Here is a 15,728-nt window from a genome sequence, read left to right on the forward strand (position 1 = left end):
CAACAAAGCTGGGTTGTTGTTGTTTACACTCTGCAAGGCCTGTGGAAGTGAGTGACATCATAGCACTGTAGTTCTGAGGGTTCAAGATGGATGCAACAATCTCCTGTTGCTTCTATGAAGGCCGTAATAGACGACATCACCAAACAGCTCCATAGTCACATACACAGCAAAGGAGAGATGTTGTTTACACCTATAGTGATGTCAGTGGTATTGAGTGACATCACAGCACAGTGCTAAGGCTCCTGGGCCTGGACACAGCAGCGGCTGCAATATCTCAACGGAGAATACGTTTATATCTATGTGTGTGTGTGCGCATATATATATATATATATATATATATATATATATATATATATATATCTCCGCCGAAATCACTTTTAAACCCATTTCCACCTTTTTTTCCCTTCTCTTCCTCTTACTTTTTTTTCACGTTTTTTTACGTTTTTCTCCTTTTCGCCTCTTTTCTGGGCGTATTATTCTTCTTTTTCTTCTTTTTTTTCGTCTAATGCATACCCCATCAGTGCAGCAATGCTTATTCAATACCGCCAGCAGATGGAGACACTGGGGGATAATTTTCTAAGGATTTATACTGATTTTTCCTGTCTGAATTTGTCGCACAGAAAGTTGCAGGCCAAATATGTGTGACATTTCTGCGACTTTAGCTTCTAGAGCATTTTTACAACATTATACATAGGTGCTGAATACATAAAAAGCGACTGATCAGCGACAGACAAGTCGCATCGGCTGAAAGTAGGCCAGAATGTCAGTCCATGTTGGAGCAGGTTTAGATACAGTCTAAAGCATAGATCTCAAAGTCTGTGCACAGAATTTAGCAAGGGCCTCGCACCTTCTGATGCATCAGGTAGGTGCACAATAGCATAGCCTAACCCTCTGTACTTTGGTCTATATTGATGCGGGACATAGACAGCCAGCTGATGACCAATCCATTAGTGCAATGGATGGCTGGAAGCATTTGTCTTTGCCTTTGCAATACCACAGAAGCAATGCATGGTCAATGTACAGCAATGACACACCTGTGTGAACAGCCAGGAGACCCCCCCCCCCCCATGTTATGTTACATAGTTACATAGTTAGTACGGTCGAAAAAAGACATATGTCCATCACGTTCAACCAGGGAATTAAGGGGTAGGGGTGTGGCGCGATATTGGGGAAGGGATGAGATTTTATATTTCTTCATAAGCATTAATCTTATTTTGTCAATTAGGAACATTCAGCACCCACCCGCTATCAAGGCAGCTGCCTATCATGTCATGCCCTACCTGCACAGGTGTGCTGGCTACTCAAATGATCCAATTAAGGAGGCCATTTAGTCAGCAGCAGCAGAAGTCCTGTGCCTGGACGCTCCAACAGGGGCCAGACACAAGCAGAAGCAGAAGCAGCAGAAGCAGCAGCAGCACCACCTTTTGTTTTTTGGCTGCAGCAGCAGCAAGGCCCACAGGGCTGGCTAGCTGGCTAGCCAGCAAGCAGGTAGCAATGAAAGTAGGAATCTTTCTTTTTAACCCTGTAAGGGGGTGGTGCACTGTACCCGAAGATACTGCCATATCGGGTCAATGCATAGGGCGACGGAAGCAAGCTTCGAAATCGGCCCCCGTTCTCAAAAATCCATTTAATATATGGTCCCCAGATAGGGGACGTATCAGATATTAAACTGATAAGAACAGATACTACACTTGATCTTAGCCAAAAGGCCGAGAAGCGATAACCGTGAAAGGGGCGGGCCCAACAAGGTCCCCTTCATGGGCACTATCACTGCTTGCTGTCAGGGAGGCTGCCAGACAATTTTCCCCATGCACACTCTGGGCTGGGGGGCAGTCAACCACCAGTACACACAGCAGAACCTAAACCCATACCATTATTGCTAAGCAGCAAGACAGGGGCCCATTGCACTCCCACGGGGCCTTTTTAAATGCAATCCATAACCCGGATTTGCCAGGAACCCTTCTTACTCCTCCTACTTGCATGTGACACTGGGCTTAGGATCTGCATAGGAAACACACACACAAGCACACACCTACCTTTGTTGCCTGCAGATGCCTCCTTGGCTGTCCCCAAACGGTATCAAACCAACACCCACGGGAAGCTGTAAGCATAGAGGACATGCCTGCACCCCATTGGACTTACCTGTGTGGGTTAAATCCGGGTTATTTGACAACCTATGGCGGTGATGGTTCTGCTCAGGCAGAGCAGTGCTGATGCTCCTCATAAAGCTGTCGCTGCTGTGAAGGTTCTAGGTGACATCACAAATCCCTTTGGTTACATACACAACAAAGCTGGGTTGTTGTTGTTTACACTCTGCAAGGCCTGTGGAAGTGAGTGACATCATAGCACTGTAGTTCTGAGGGTTCAAGATGGATGCAACAATCTCCTGTTGCTTCTATGAAGGCCGTAATAGACGACATCACCAAACAGCTCCATAGTCACATACACAGCAAAGGAGAGATGTTGTTTACACCTAGTGATGTCAGTGGTATTGAGTGACATCACAGCACAGTGCTAAGGCTCCTGGGCCTGGACACAGCAGCGGCTGCAATATCTCAACGGAGAATACGTTTATATCTATGTGTGTGTGTGCGCTATATATATATATATATATATATATATATATATATATATATATATATATATATTTCTCCGCCGAAATCACTTTTAAACCCATTTCCACCTTTTTTTCCCTTCTCTTCCTCTTACTTTTTTTTCACGTTTTTTTACGTTTTTCTCCTTTTCGCCTCTTTTCTGGGCGTATTATTCTTCTTTTTCTTCTTTTTTTTCGTCTAATGCATACCCCATCAGTGCAGCAATGCTTATTCAATACCGCCAGCAGATGGAGACACTGGGGGATAATTTTCTAAGGATTTATACTGATTTTTCCTGTCTGAATTTGTCGCACAGAAAGTTGCAGGCCAAATATGTGTGACATTTCTGCGACTTTAGCTTCTAGAGCATTTTTACAACATTATACATAGGTGCTGAATACATAAAAAGCGACTGTTCAGCGACAGACAAGTCGCATCGGCTGAAAGTAGGCCAGAATGTCAGTCCATGTTGGAGCAGGTTTAGATACAGTCTAAAGCATAGATCTCAAAGTCTGTGCACAGAATTTAGCAAGGGCCTCGCACCTTCTGATGCATCAGGTAGGTGCACAATAGCATAGCCTAACCCTCTGTACTTTGGTCTATATTGATGCGGGACATAGACAGCCAGCTGATGACCAATCCATTAGTGCAATGGATGGCTGGAAGCATTTGTCTTTGCCTTTGCAATACCACAGAAGCAATGCATGGTCAATGTACAGCAATGACACACCTGTGTGAACAGCCAGGAGACCCCCCCCCCCCCCCCCCCATGTTATGTTACATAGTTACATAGTTAGTACGGTCGAAAAAAGACATATGTCCATCACGTTCAACCAGGGAATTAAGGGGTAGGGGTGTGGCGCGATATTGGGGAAGGGATGAGATTTTATATTTCTTCATAAGCATTAATCTTATTTTGTCAATTAGGAACATTCAGCACCCACCCGCTATCAAGGCAGCTGCCTATCATGTCATGCCCTACCTGCACAGGTGTGCTGGCTACTCAAATGATCCAATTAAGGAGGCCATTTAGTCAGCAGCAGCAGAAGTCCTGTGCCTGGACGCTCCAACAGGGGCCAGACACAAGCAGAAGCAGAAGCAGCAGAAGCAGCAGCAGCACCACCTTTTGTTTTTTGGCTGCAGCAGCAGCAAGGCCCACAGGGCTGGCTAGCTGGCTAGCCAGCAAGCAGGTAGCAATGAAAGTAGGAATCTTTCTTTTTAACCCTGTAAGGGGGTGGTGCACTGTACCCGAAGATACTGCCATATCGGGTCAATGCATAGGGCGACGGAAGCAAGCTTCGAAATCGGCCCCCGTTCTCAAAAATCCATTTAATATATGGTCCCCAGATAGGGGACGTATCAGATATTAAACTGATAAGAACAGATACTACACTTGATCTTAGCCAAAAGGCCGAGAAGCGATAACCGTGAAAGGGGCGGGCCCAACAAGGTCCCCTTCATGGGCACTATCACTGCTTGCTGTCAGGGAGGCTGCCAGACAATTTTCCATGCACACTCTGGGCTGGGGGGCAGTCAACCACCAGTACACACAGCAGAACCTAAACCCATACCATTATTGCTAAGCAGCAAGACAGGGGCCCATTGCACTCCCACGGGGCCTTTTTAAATGCAATCCATAACCCGGATTTGCCAGGAACCCTTCTTACTCCTCCTACTTGCATGTGACACTGGGCTTAGGATCTGCATAGGAAACACACACACAAGCACACACCTACCTTTGTTGCCTGCAGATGCCTCCTTGGCTGTCCCCAAACGGTATCAAACCAACACCCACGGGAAGCTGTAAGCATAGAGGACATGCCTGCACCCCATTGGACTTACCTGTGTGGGTTAAATCCGGGTTATTTGACAACCTATGGCGGTGATGGTTCTGCTCAGGCAGAGCAGTGCTGATGCTCCTCATAAAGCTGTCGCTGCTGTGAAGGTTCTAGGTGACATCACAAATCCCTTTGGTTACATACACAACAAAGCTGGGTTGTTGTTGTTTACACTCTGCAAGGCCTGTGGAAGTGAGTGACATCATAGCACTGTAGTTCTGAGGGTTCAAGATGGATGCAACAATCTCCTGTTGCTTCTATGAAGGCCGTAATAGACGACATCACCAAACAGCTCCATAGTCACATACACAGCAAAGGAGAGATGTTGTTTACACCTAGTGATGTCAGTGGTATTGAGTGACATCACAGCACAGTGCTAAGGCTCCTGGGCCTGGACACAGCAGCGGCTGCAATATCTCAACGGAGAATACGTTTATATCTATGTGTGTGTGTGCGCATATATATATATATATATATATATATATATATATATATATATATATTTCTCCGCCGAAATCACTTTTAAACCCATTTCCACCTTTTTTTCCCTTCTCTTCCTCTTACTTTTTTTTCACGTTTTTTTACGTTTTTCTCCTTTTCGCCTCTTTTCTGGGCGTATTATTCTTCTTTTTCTTCTTTTTTTTCGTCTAATGCATACCCCATCAGTGCAGCAATGCTTATTCAATACCGCCAGCAGATGGAGACACTGGGGGATAATTTTCTAAGGATTTATACTGATTTTTCCTGTCTGAATTTGTCGCACAGAAAGTTGCAGGCCAAATATGTGTGACATTTCTGCGACTTTAGCTTCTAGAGCATTTTTACAACATTATACATAGGTGCTGAATACATAAAAAGCGACTGTTCAGCGACAGACAAGTCGCATCGGCTGAAAGTAGGCCAGAATGTCAGTCCATGTTGGAGCAGGTTTAGATACAGTCTAAAGCATAGATCTCAAAGTCTGTGCACAGAATTTAGCAAGGGCCTCGCACCTTCTGATGCATCAGGTAGGTGCACAATAGCATAGCCTAACCCTCTGTACTTTGGTCTATATTGATGCGGGACATAGACAGCCAGCTGATGACCAATCCATTAGTGCAATGGATGGCTGGAAGCATTTGTCTTTGCCTTTGCAATACCACAGAAGCAATGCATGGTCAATGTACAGCAATGACACACCTGTGTGAACAGCCAGGAGACCCCCCCCCCCCCCCCCCCCCCATGTTATGTTACATAGTTACATAGTTAGTACGGTCGAAAAAAGACATATGTCCATCACGTTCAACCAGGGAATTAAGGGGTAGGGGTGTGGCGCGATATTGGGGAAGGGATGAGATTTTATATTTCTTCATAAGCATTAATCTTATTTTGTCAATTAGGAACATTCAGCACCCACCCGCTATCAAGGCAGCTGCCTATCATGTCATGCCCTACCTGCACAGGTGTGCTGGCTACTCAAATGATCCAATTAAGGAGGCCATTTAGTCAGCAGCAGCAGAAGTCCTGTGCCTGGACGCTCCAACAGGGGCCAGACACAAGCAGAAGCAGAAGCAGCAGAAGCAGCAGCAGCACCACCTTTTGTTTTTTGGCTGCAGCAGCAGCAAGGCCCACAGGGCTGGCTAGCTGGCTAGCCAGCAAGCAGGTAGCAATGAAAGTAGGAATCTTTCTTTTTAACCCTGTAAGGGGGTGGTGCACTGTACCCGAAGATACTGCCATATCGGGTCAATGCATAGGGCGACGGAAGCAAGCTTCGAAATCGGCCCCCGTTCTCAAAAATCCATTTAATATATGGTCCCCAGATAGGGGACGTATCAGATATTAAACTGATAAGAACAGATACTACACTTGATCTTAGCCAAAAGGCCGAGAAGCGATAACCGTGAAAGGGGCGGGCCCAACAAGGTCCCCTTCATGGGCACTATCACTGCTTGCTGTCAGGGAGGCTGCCAGACAATTTTCCATGCACACTCTGGGCTGGGGGGCAGTCAACCACCAGTACACACAGGCAGAACCTAAACCCATACCATTATTGCTAAGCAGCAAGACAGGGGCCCATTGCACTCCCACGGGGCCTTTTTAAATGCAATCCATAACCCGGATTTGCCAGGAACCCTTCTTACTCCTCCTACTTGCATGTGACACTGGGCTTAGGATCTGCATAGGAAACACACACACAAGCACACACCTACCTTTGTTGCCTGCAGATGCCTCCTTGGCTGTCCCCCAAACGGTATCAAACCAACACCCACGGGAAGCTGTAAGCATAGAGGACATGCCTGCACCCCATTGGACTTACCTGTGTGGGTTAAATCCGGGTTATTTGACAACCTATGGCGGTGATGGTTCTGCTCAGGCAGAGCAGTGCTGATGCTCCTCATAAAGCTGTCGCTGCTGTGAAGGTTCTAGGTGACATCACAAATCCCTTTGGTTACATACACAACCAAAGCTGGGTTGTTGTTGTTTACACTCTGCAAGGCCTGTGGAAGTGAGTGACATCATAGCACTATAGTTCTGAGGGTTCAAGATGGATGCAACAATCTCCTGTTGCTTCTATGAAGGCCGTAATAGACGACATCACCAAACAGCTCCATAGTCACATACACAGCAAAGGAGAGATGTTGTTTACCACCTAGTGATGTCAGTGGTATTGAGTGACATCACAGCACAGTGCTAAGGCTCCTGGGCCTGGACACAGCAGCGGCTGCAATATCTCAACGGAGAATACGTTTATATCTATGTGTGTGTGTGCGCATTATATATACTATATATATACTTATATATATACTATATATATATATATATATTTTCTCCGCCGAAATCACTTTTTAAACCCATTTCACACCTTTTTTTCCCTTCTCTTCTCTCTTACTTTTTTTTCACGTTTTTTTTACGTTTTTCTCCTTTTCGCCTCTTTTCTGGGCGTATTATTCTTCTTTTTCTTCTTTTTTTTCGTCTAATGCATACCCCATCAGTGCAGCAATGCTTATTCAATACCGCCAGCAGATGGAGACACTGGGGGATAATTTTCTAAGGATTTATACTGATTTTTCCCTGTCTGAATTTGTCGCACAGAAAGTTGCAGGCCAAATATGTGTGACATTTCTGCGACTTTAGCTTCTAGAGCATTTTTTACAACATTATACATAGGTGCTGAATACATAAAAAGCGACTGTTCAGCGACAGACAAGTCGCATCGGCTGAAAGTAGGCCAGAATGTCAGTCCCATGTTGGAGCAGGTTTAGATACAGTCTAAGCATAGATCTCAAAGTCTGTGCAGATTCAGAAGTCGCAAGGACCTTCAGGGCACCTCCCTTCTGATGCATCAGGTAGGTGCACAATAGCATAGCCTAACCCTCTGTACTTTGGTCTATATTGATGCGGGACATAGACAGCCAGCTGATGACCAATCCATTAGTGCAATGGATGGCTGGAAGCATTTGTCTTTGCCTTTGCAATACCACAGAAGCAATGCATGGTCAATGTACAGCAATGACACACCTGTGTGAACAGCCAGGAGACCCCCCCCCCCCCCCATGTTATGTTACATAGTTACATAGTTAGTACGGTCGAAAAATGACATATGTCCATCACGTTCAACCAGGGAATTAAGGGGTAGGGGTGTGGCGCGATATTGGGGAAGGGATGAGATTTTATATTTCTTCATAAGCATTAATCTTATTTTGTCAATTAGGAACATTCAGCACCCACCCGCTATCAAGGCAGCTGCCTATCATGTCATGCCCTACCTGCACAGGTGTGCTGGCATACTCAAATGATCCAATTAAGGAGGCCATTTAGTCAGCAGCAGCAGAAGTCCTGTGCCTGGACGCTCCAACAGGGGCCAGACACAAGCAGAAGCAGAAGCAGCAGAAGCAGCAGCAGCACCACCTTTTGTTTTTTGGCTGCAGCAGCAGCAAGGCCCACAGGGCTGGCTAGCTGGCTAGCCAGCAAGCAGGTAGCAATGAAAGTAGGAATCTTTCTTTTTAACCCTGTAAGGGGGTGGTGCACTGTACCCGAAGATACTTGCCATATCGGGTCAATGCATAGAGGCGACGGAAGCAAGCTTCGAAATCGGCCCCCGTTCTCAAAAATCCATTTAATATATGGTCCCCAGATAGGGGACGTATCAGATATTAAACTGATAAGAACAGATACTACACTTGATCTTAGCCAAAAGGCCCGAGAAGCGATAACCGTGAAAGGGGCGGGCCCCAACAAGGTCCCCTTCATGGGCACTATCACTGCTTGCTGTCAGGGAGGCTTGCCAGACAATTTTCCATGCACACTCTGGGCTGGGGGCAGTCAACCACCAGTACACACAGCAGAACCTAAACCCATACCATTATTGCTAAGCAGCAAGACAGGGGCCCATTGCACTCCCACGGGGCTTTTTAAATGCAATCCATAACCCGGATTTGCCAGGAACCCTTCTTACTCCCTCCTACTTGCATGTGACACTGGGCTTAGGATCTGCATAGGAAACACACACACAAGCACACACCTACCTTTGTTGCCTGCAGATGCCTCCTTGGCTGTCCCCAAACGGTATCAAACCAACACCCACGGGAAGCTGTAAGCATAGAGGACATGCCTGCACCCCATTGGACTTACCTGTGTGGGTTAAATCCGGGTTATTTGACAACCTATGGCGGTGATGGTTCTGCTCAGGCAGAGCAGTGCTGATGCTCCTCATAAAGCTGTCGCTGCTGTGAAGGTTCTAGGTGACATCACAAATCCCTTTGGTTACATACACAACAAAGATGGGTTGTTGTTGTTTACACTCTGCAAGGCCTGTGGAAGTGAGTGACATCATAGCACTGTAGTTCTGAGGGTTCAAGATGGATGCAACAATCTCCTGTTGCTTCTATGAAGGCCGTAATAGACGACATCACCAAACAGCTCCATAGTCACATACACAGCAAAGGAGAGATGTTGTTTACACCTAGTGATGTCAGTGGTATTGAGTTGACATCACAGCACAGTGCTAAGGCTCCTGGGCCTGGACACAGCAGCGGCTGCAATATCTCAACGGAGAATACGTTTATATCTATGTGTGTGTGTGCGCATATATATATATAATATATATATATATATATATATACTATATATATATTTCTCCGCCGAAATCACTTTTTAAACCCATTTCCACCTTTTTTTCCACTTTCTCTTCCTCTTACTTTTTTTTCACGTTTTTTTACGTTTTTCTCCTTTCGCCTCTTTTCTGGGCGTATTATTCTTCTTTTTTCTTCTTTTTTTTCCGTCTAATGCATACCCCATCAGTGCAGCAATGCTTATTCAATACCGCCAGCATGATGGAGACACTGGGGGATAAATTTTCTAAGGATTTATACTGATTTTTCCTGTCTGAATTTGTCGCACAGAAAGTTGCAGGCCACAATATGTGTGACATTTCTGCGACTTTAGCTTCTAGAGCATTTTTACAACATTATACATAGGTGCTGAATACATAAAAAGCGGACTGTTCAGCGACAGGACAAGTCGCATCGGCTGAAAGTAGGCCAGAATGTCAGTCCATGTTGGAGCAGGTTTAGAATACAGTCTAAAGCATAGATCTCAAAGTCTGTGCACAGAATTTAGCAAGGGCCTCGCACCTTCTGATGCATCAGGTAGGTGCACAATAGCATAGCCTAACCCTCTGTACTTTGGTCTATATTGATGCGGGACATAGACAGCCAGCTGATGACCAATCCATTAGTGCAAGGATGGGCTGGAAGCATTTGTCTTTGCCTTTGCAATACCACAGAAGGCAATGCATGGTCAATGTACAGCAATGACACACCTGTGTGAACAGCCAGGAGACCCCCCCCCCCCCCCCCCATGTTATGTTACATAGTTACATAGTTAGTACGGTCGAAAAAAGACATATGTCCATCACGTTCAACCAGGGAATTAAGGGGTAGGGGTGTGGCGCGATATTGGGGAAGGGATGAGATTTTATATTTCTTCATAAGCATTAATCTTATTTTGTCAATTAGGGAACATTCAGCACCCACCCGCTATCAAGGCAGCTGCCTATCATGTCATGCCCTACCCTGCACAGGTGTGCTGGCTACTCAAATGATCCAATTAAGGAGGCCATTTAGTCAGCAGCAGCAGAAGTCCTGTGCACTGGACGCTCCAACAGGGGCCCAGACACAAGCAGAAGCAGAAGCAGCAGAAGCAGCAGCAGCACCACCTTTTGTTTTTTGGCTGCAGCAGCAGCAAGGCCCACAGGGCTGGCTAGCTGGCTAGCCAGCAAGCAGGTAGCAATGAAAGTAGGAATCTTTCTTTTTAACCCTGTAAGGGGGTGGTGCACTGTACCCGAAGATACTGCCATATCGGGTCTCAAAAATCCATTTAATATATGGTCCCCAGATAGGGGACGTATCAGATATTAAACTGATAAGAACAGATACTACACTTGATCTTAGCCAAAAGGCCGAGAAGCGATAACCGTGAAAGGGGCGGGCCCAACAAGGTCCCCTTCATGGGCACTATCACTGCTTGCTGTCAGGGAGGCTGCCAGACAATTTTCCATGCACACTCTGGGCTGGGGGGCAGTCAACCACCAGTACACACAGCAGAACCTAAACCCATACCATTATTGCTAAGCAGCAAGACAGGGGCCCATTGCACTCCCACGGGGCCTTTTTAAATGCAATCCATAACCCGGATTTGCCAGGAACCCTTCTTACTCCTCCTACTTGCATGTGACACTGGGCTTAGGATCTGCATAGGAAACACACACACAAGCACACACCTACCTTTGTTGCCTGCAGATGCCTCCTTGGCTGTCCCCAAACGGTATCAAACCAACACCCACGGGAAGCTGTAAGCATAGAGGACATGCCTGCACCCCATTGGACTTACCTGTGTGGGTTAAATCCGGGTTATTTGACAACCTATGGCGGTGATGGTTCTGCTCAGGCAGAGCAGTGCTGATGCTCCTCATAAAGCTGTCGCTGCTGTGAAGGTTCTAGGTGACATCACAAATCCCTTTGGTTACATACACAACAAAGCTGGGTTGTTGTTGTTTACACTCTGCAAGGCCTGTGGAAGTGAGTGACATCATAGCACTGTAGTTCTGAGGGTTCAAGATGGATGCAACAATCTCCTGTTGCTTCTATGAAGGCCGTAATAGACGACATCACCAAACAGCTCCATAGTCACATACACAGCAAAGGAGAGATGTTGTTTACACCTAGTGATGTCAGTGGTATTGAGTGACATCACAGCACAGTGCTAAGGCTCCTGGGCCTGGACACAGCAGCGGCTGCAATATCTCAACGGAGAATACGTTTATATCTATGTGTGTGTGTGCGCATATATATATATATATATATATATATATATATATATATATATATATTTCTCCGCCGAAATCACTTTTAAACCCATTTCCACCTTTTTTTCCCTTCTCTTCCTCTTACTTTTTTTTCACGTTTTTTTACGTTTTTCTCCTTTTCGCCTCTTTTCTGGGCGTATTATTCTCTTCTTTTTTTTCGTCTAATGCATACCCCATCAGTGCAGCAATGCTTATTCAATACCGCCAGCAGATGGAGACACTGGGGGATAATTTTCTAAGGATTTATACTGATTTTTCCTGTCTGAATTTGTCGCACAGAAAGTTGCAGGCCAAATATGTGTGACATTTCTGCGACTTTAGCTTCTAGAGCATTTTTACAACATTATACATAGGTGCTGAATACATAAAAAGCGACTGTTCAGCGACAGACAAGTCGCATCGGCTGAAAGTAGGCCAGAATGTCAGTCCATGTTGGAGCAGGTTTAGATACAGTCTAAAGCATAGATCTCAAAGTCTGTGCACAGAATTTAGCAAGGGCCTCGCACCTTCTGATGCATCAGGTAGGTGCACAATAGCATAGCCTAACCCTCTGTACTTTGGTCTATATTGATGCGGGACATAGACAGCCAGCTGATGACCAATCCATTAGTGCAATGGATGGCTGGAAGCATTTGTCTTTGCCTTTGCAATACCACAGAAGCAATGCATGGTCAATGTACAGCAATGACACACCTGTGTGAACAGCCAGGAGACCCCCCCCCCCCCCCCCATGTTATGTTACATAGTTACATAGTTAGTACGGTCGAAAAAAGACATATGTCCATCACGTTCAACCAGGGAATTAAGGGGTAGGGGTGTGGCGCGATATTGGGGAAGGGATGAGATTTTATATTTCTTCATAAGCATTAATCTTATTTTGTCAATTAGGAACATTCAGCACCCACCCGCTATCAAGGCAGCTGCCTATCATGTCATGCCCTACCTGCACAGGTGTGCTGGCTACTCAAATGATCCAATTAAGGAGGCCATTTAGTCAGCAGCAGCAGAAGTCCTGTGCCTGGACGCTCCAACAGGGGCCAGACACAAGCAGAAGCAGAAGCAGCAGAAGCAGCAGCAGCACCACCTTTTGTTTTTTGGCTGCAGCAGCAGCAAGGCCCACAGGGCTGGCTAGCTGGCTAGCCAGCAAGCAGGTAGCAATGAAAGTAGGAATCTTTCTTTTTAACCCTGTAAGGGGGTGGTGCACTGTACCCGAAGATACTGCCATATCGGGTCAATGCATAGGGCGACGGAAGCAAGCTTCGAAATCGGCCCCCGTTCTCAAAAATCCATTTAATATATGGTCCCCAGATAGGGGACGTATCAGATATTAAACTGATAAGAACAACAGATACTACACTTGATCTTAGCCAAAAGGCCGAGAAGCGATAACCATGAAAGGGGCGGGCCCAACAAGGTCCCCTTCATGGGCACTATCACTGCTTGCTGTCAGGGAGGCTGCCAGACAATTTTCCATGCACACTCTGGGCTGGGGGGCAGTCAACCACCAGTACACACAGCAGAACCTAAACCCATACCATTATTGCTAAGCAGCAAGACAGGGGCCCATTGCACTCCCACGGGGCCTTTTTAAATGCAATCCATAACCCGGATTTGCCAGGAACCCTTCTTACTCCTCCTACTTGCATGTGACACTGGGCTTAGGATCTGCATAGGAAACACACACACAAGCACACACCTACCTTTGTTGCCTGCAGATGCCTCCTTGGCTGTCCCCAAACGGTATCAAACCAACACCCACGGGAAGCTGTAAGCATAGAGGACATGCCTGCACCCCATTGGACTTACCTGTGTGGGTTAAATCCGGGTTATTTGACAACCTATGGCGGTGATGGTTCTGCTCAGGCAGAGCAGTGCTGATGCTCCTCATAAAGCTGTCGCTGCTGTGAAGGTTCTAGGTGACATCACAAATCCCTTTGGTTACATACACAACAAAGCTGGGTTGTTGTTGTTTACACTCTGCAAGGCCTGTGGAAGTGAGTGACATCATAGCACTGTAGTTCTGAGGGTTCAAGATGGATGCAACAATCTCCTGTTGCTTCTATGAAGGCCGTAATAGACGACATCACCAAACAGCTCCATAGTCACATACACAGCAAAGGAGAGATGTTGTTTACACCTAGTGATGTCAGTGGTATTGAGTGACATCACAGCACAGTGCTAAGGCTCCTGGGCCTGGACACAGCAGCGGCTGCAATATCTCAACGGAGAATACGTTTATATCTATGTGTGTGTGTGCGCATATATATATATATATATATATATATATATATATATATATATATATTCTCCGCCGAAATCACTTTTAAACCCATTTCCACCTTTTTTTCCCTTCTCTTCCTCTTACTTTTTTTTCACGTTTTTTTACGTTTTTCTCCTTTTCGCCTCTTTTCTGGGCGTATTATTCTTCTTTTTCTTCTTTTTTTTCGTCTAATGCATACCCCATCAGTGCAGCAATGCTTATTCAATACCGCCAGCAGATGGAGACACTGGGGGATAATTTTCTAAGGATTTATACTGATTTTTCCTGTCTGAATTTGTCGCACAGAAAGTTGCAGGCCAAATATGTGTGACATTTCTGCGACTTTAGCTTCTAGAGCATTTTTACAACATTATACATAGGTGCTGAATACATAAAAAGCGACTGTTCAGCGACAGACAAGTCGCATCGGCTGAAAGTAGGCCAGAATGTCAGTCCATGTTGGAGCAGGTTTAGATACAGTCTAAAGCATAGATCTCAAAGTCTGTGCACAGAATTTAGCAAGGGCCTCGCACCTTCTGATGCATCAGGTAGGTGCACAATAGCATAGCCTAACCCTCTGTACTTTGGTCTATATTGATGCGGGACATAGACAGCCAGCTGATGACCAATCCATTAGTGCAATGGATGGCTGGAAGCATTTGTCTTTGCCTTTGCAATACCACAGAAGCAATGCATGGTCAATGTACAGCAATGACACACCTGTGTGAACAGCCAGGAGACCCCCCCCCCCCCCCCATGTTATGTTACATAGTTACATAGTTAGTACGGTCGAAAAAAGACATATGTCCATCACGTTCAACCAGGGAATTAAGGGGTAGGGGTGTGGCGCGATATTGGGGAAGGGATGAGATTTTATATTTCTTCATAAGCATTAATCTTATTTTGTCAATTAGGAACATTCAGCACCCACCCGCTATCAAGGCAGCTGCCTATCATGTCATGCCCTACCTGCACAGGTGTGCTGGCTACTCAAATGATCCAATTAAGGAGGCCATTTAGTCAGCAGCAGCAGAAGTCCTGTGCCTGGACGCTCCAACAGGGGCCAGACACAAGCAGAAGCAGCAGAAGCAGCAGCAGCACCACCTTTTGTTTTTTGGCTGCAGCAGCAGCAAGGCCCACAGGGCTGGCTAGCTGGCTAGCCAGCAAGCAGGTAGCAATGAAAGTAGGAATCTTTCTTTTTAACCCTGTAAGGGGGTGGTGCACTGTACCCGAAGATACTGCCATATCGGGTCAATGCATAGGGCGACGGAAGCAAGCTTCGAAATCGGCCCCCGTTCTCAAAAATCCATTTAATATATGGTCCCCAGATAGGGGACGTATCAGATATTAAACTGATAAGAACAGATACTACACTTGATCTTAGCCAAAAGGCCGAGAAGCGATAACCGTGAAAGGGGCGGGCCCAACAAGGTCCCCTTCATGGGCACTATCACTGCTTGCTGTCAGGGAGGCTGCCAGACAATTTTCCATGCACACTCTGGGCTGGGGGGCAGTCAACCACCAGTACACACAGCAGAACCTAAACCCATACCATTATTGCTAAGCAGCAAGACAGGGGCCCATTGCACTCCCACGGGGCCTTTTTAAATGCAATCCATAACCCGGATTTGCCAGGAACCCTTCTTACTCCTCCTACTTGCATGTGACACTGGGCTTAGGATCTGCATAGG

At 46.1% G+C, this 15,728-nt stretch overlaps 6 non-coding genes and 1 pseudogene across 6 annotated transcripts; all 7 read right to left on the minus strand.

The window, feature by feature from the left end:
* Positions 1–1,530: 1,530 nt before the first annotated feature.
* Positions 1,531–1,721, minus strand: LOC130321101 (U2 spliceosomal RNA). Its single transcript, XR_008866880.1, has one exon. It is a non-coding gene; the product is annotated as a U2 spliceosomal RNA (small nuclear RNA).
* A 2,105-nt stretch (positions 1,722–3,826) lies between these two features.
* Positions 3,827–4,017, minus strand: LOC130321102 (U2 spliceosomal RNA). The gene has a single exon (XR_008866881.1). It is a non-coding gene; the product is annotated as a U2 spliceosomal RNA (small nuclear RNA).
* Positions 4,018–6,116: 2,099 nt separating this feature from the next.
* On the minus strand, positions 6,117–6,307 carry LOC130321103 (U2 spliceosomal RNA). Its single transcript, XR_008866882.1, has one exon. It is a non-coding gene; the product is annotated as a U2 spliceosomal RNA (small nuclear RNA).
* A 2,122-nt stretch (positions 6,308–8,429) lies between these two features.
* LOC130321035 (U2 spliceosomal RNA) lies at positions 8,430–8,623 on the minus strand. The gene has a single exon (XR_008866838.1). It is a non-coding gene; the product is annotated as a U2 spliceosomal RNA (small nuclear RNA).
* A 2,146-nt stretch (positions 8,624–10,769) lies between these two features.
* Positions 10,770–10,883, minus strand: LOC130321036 (U2 spliceosomal RNA; annotated as a pseudogene).
* Positions 10,884–12,970: 2,087 nt separating this feature from the next.
* On the minus strand, positions 12,971–13,164 carry LOC130321031 (U2 spliceosomal RNA). The gene has a single exon (XR_008866835.1). It is a non-coding gene; the product is annotated as a U2 spliceosomal RNA (small nuclear RNA).
* A 2,086-nt stretch (positions 13,165–15,250) lies between these two features.
* On the minus strand, positions 15,251–15,441 carry LOC130321104 (U2 spliceosomal RNA). The gene has a single exon (XR_008866883.1). It is a non-coding gene; the product is annotated as a U2 spliceosomal RNA (small nuclear RNA).
* Positions 15,442–15,728: the final 287 nt, after the last annotated feature.

This window comes from Hyla sarda, unplaced genomic scaffold, assembly GCF_029499605.1.
Source record: "Hyla sarda isolate aHylSar1 unplaced genomic scaffold, aHylSar1.hap1 scaffold_223, whole genome shotgun sequence".
NCBI classification, from domain to species: Eukaryota; Metazoa; Chordata; class Amphibia; order Anura; family Hylidae; genus Hyla; species Hyla sarda.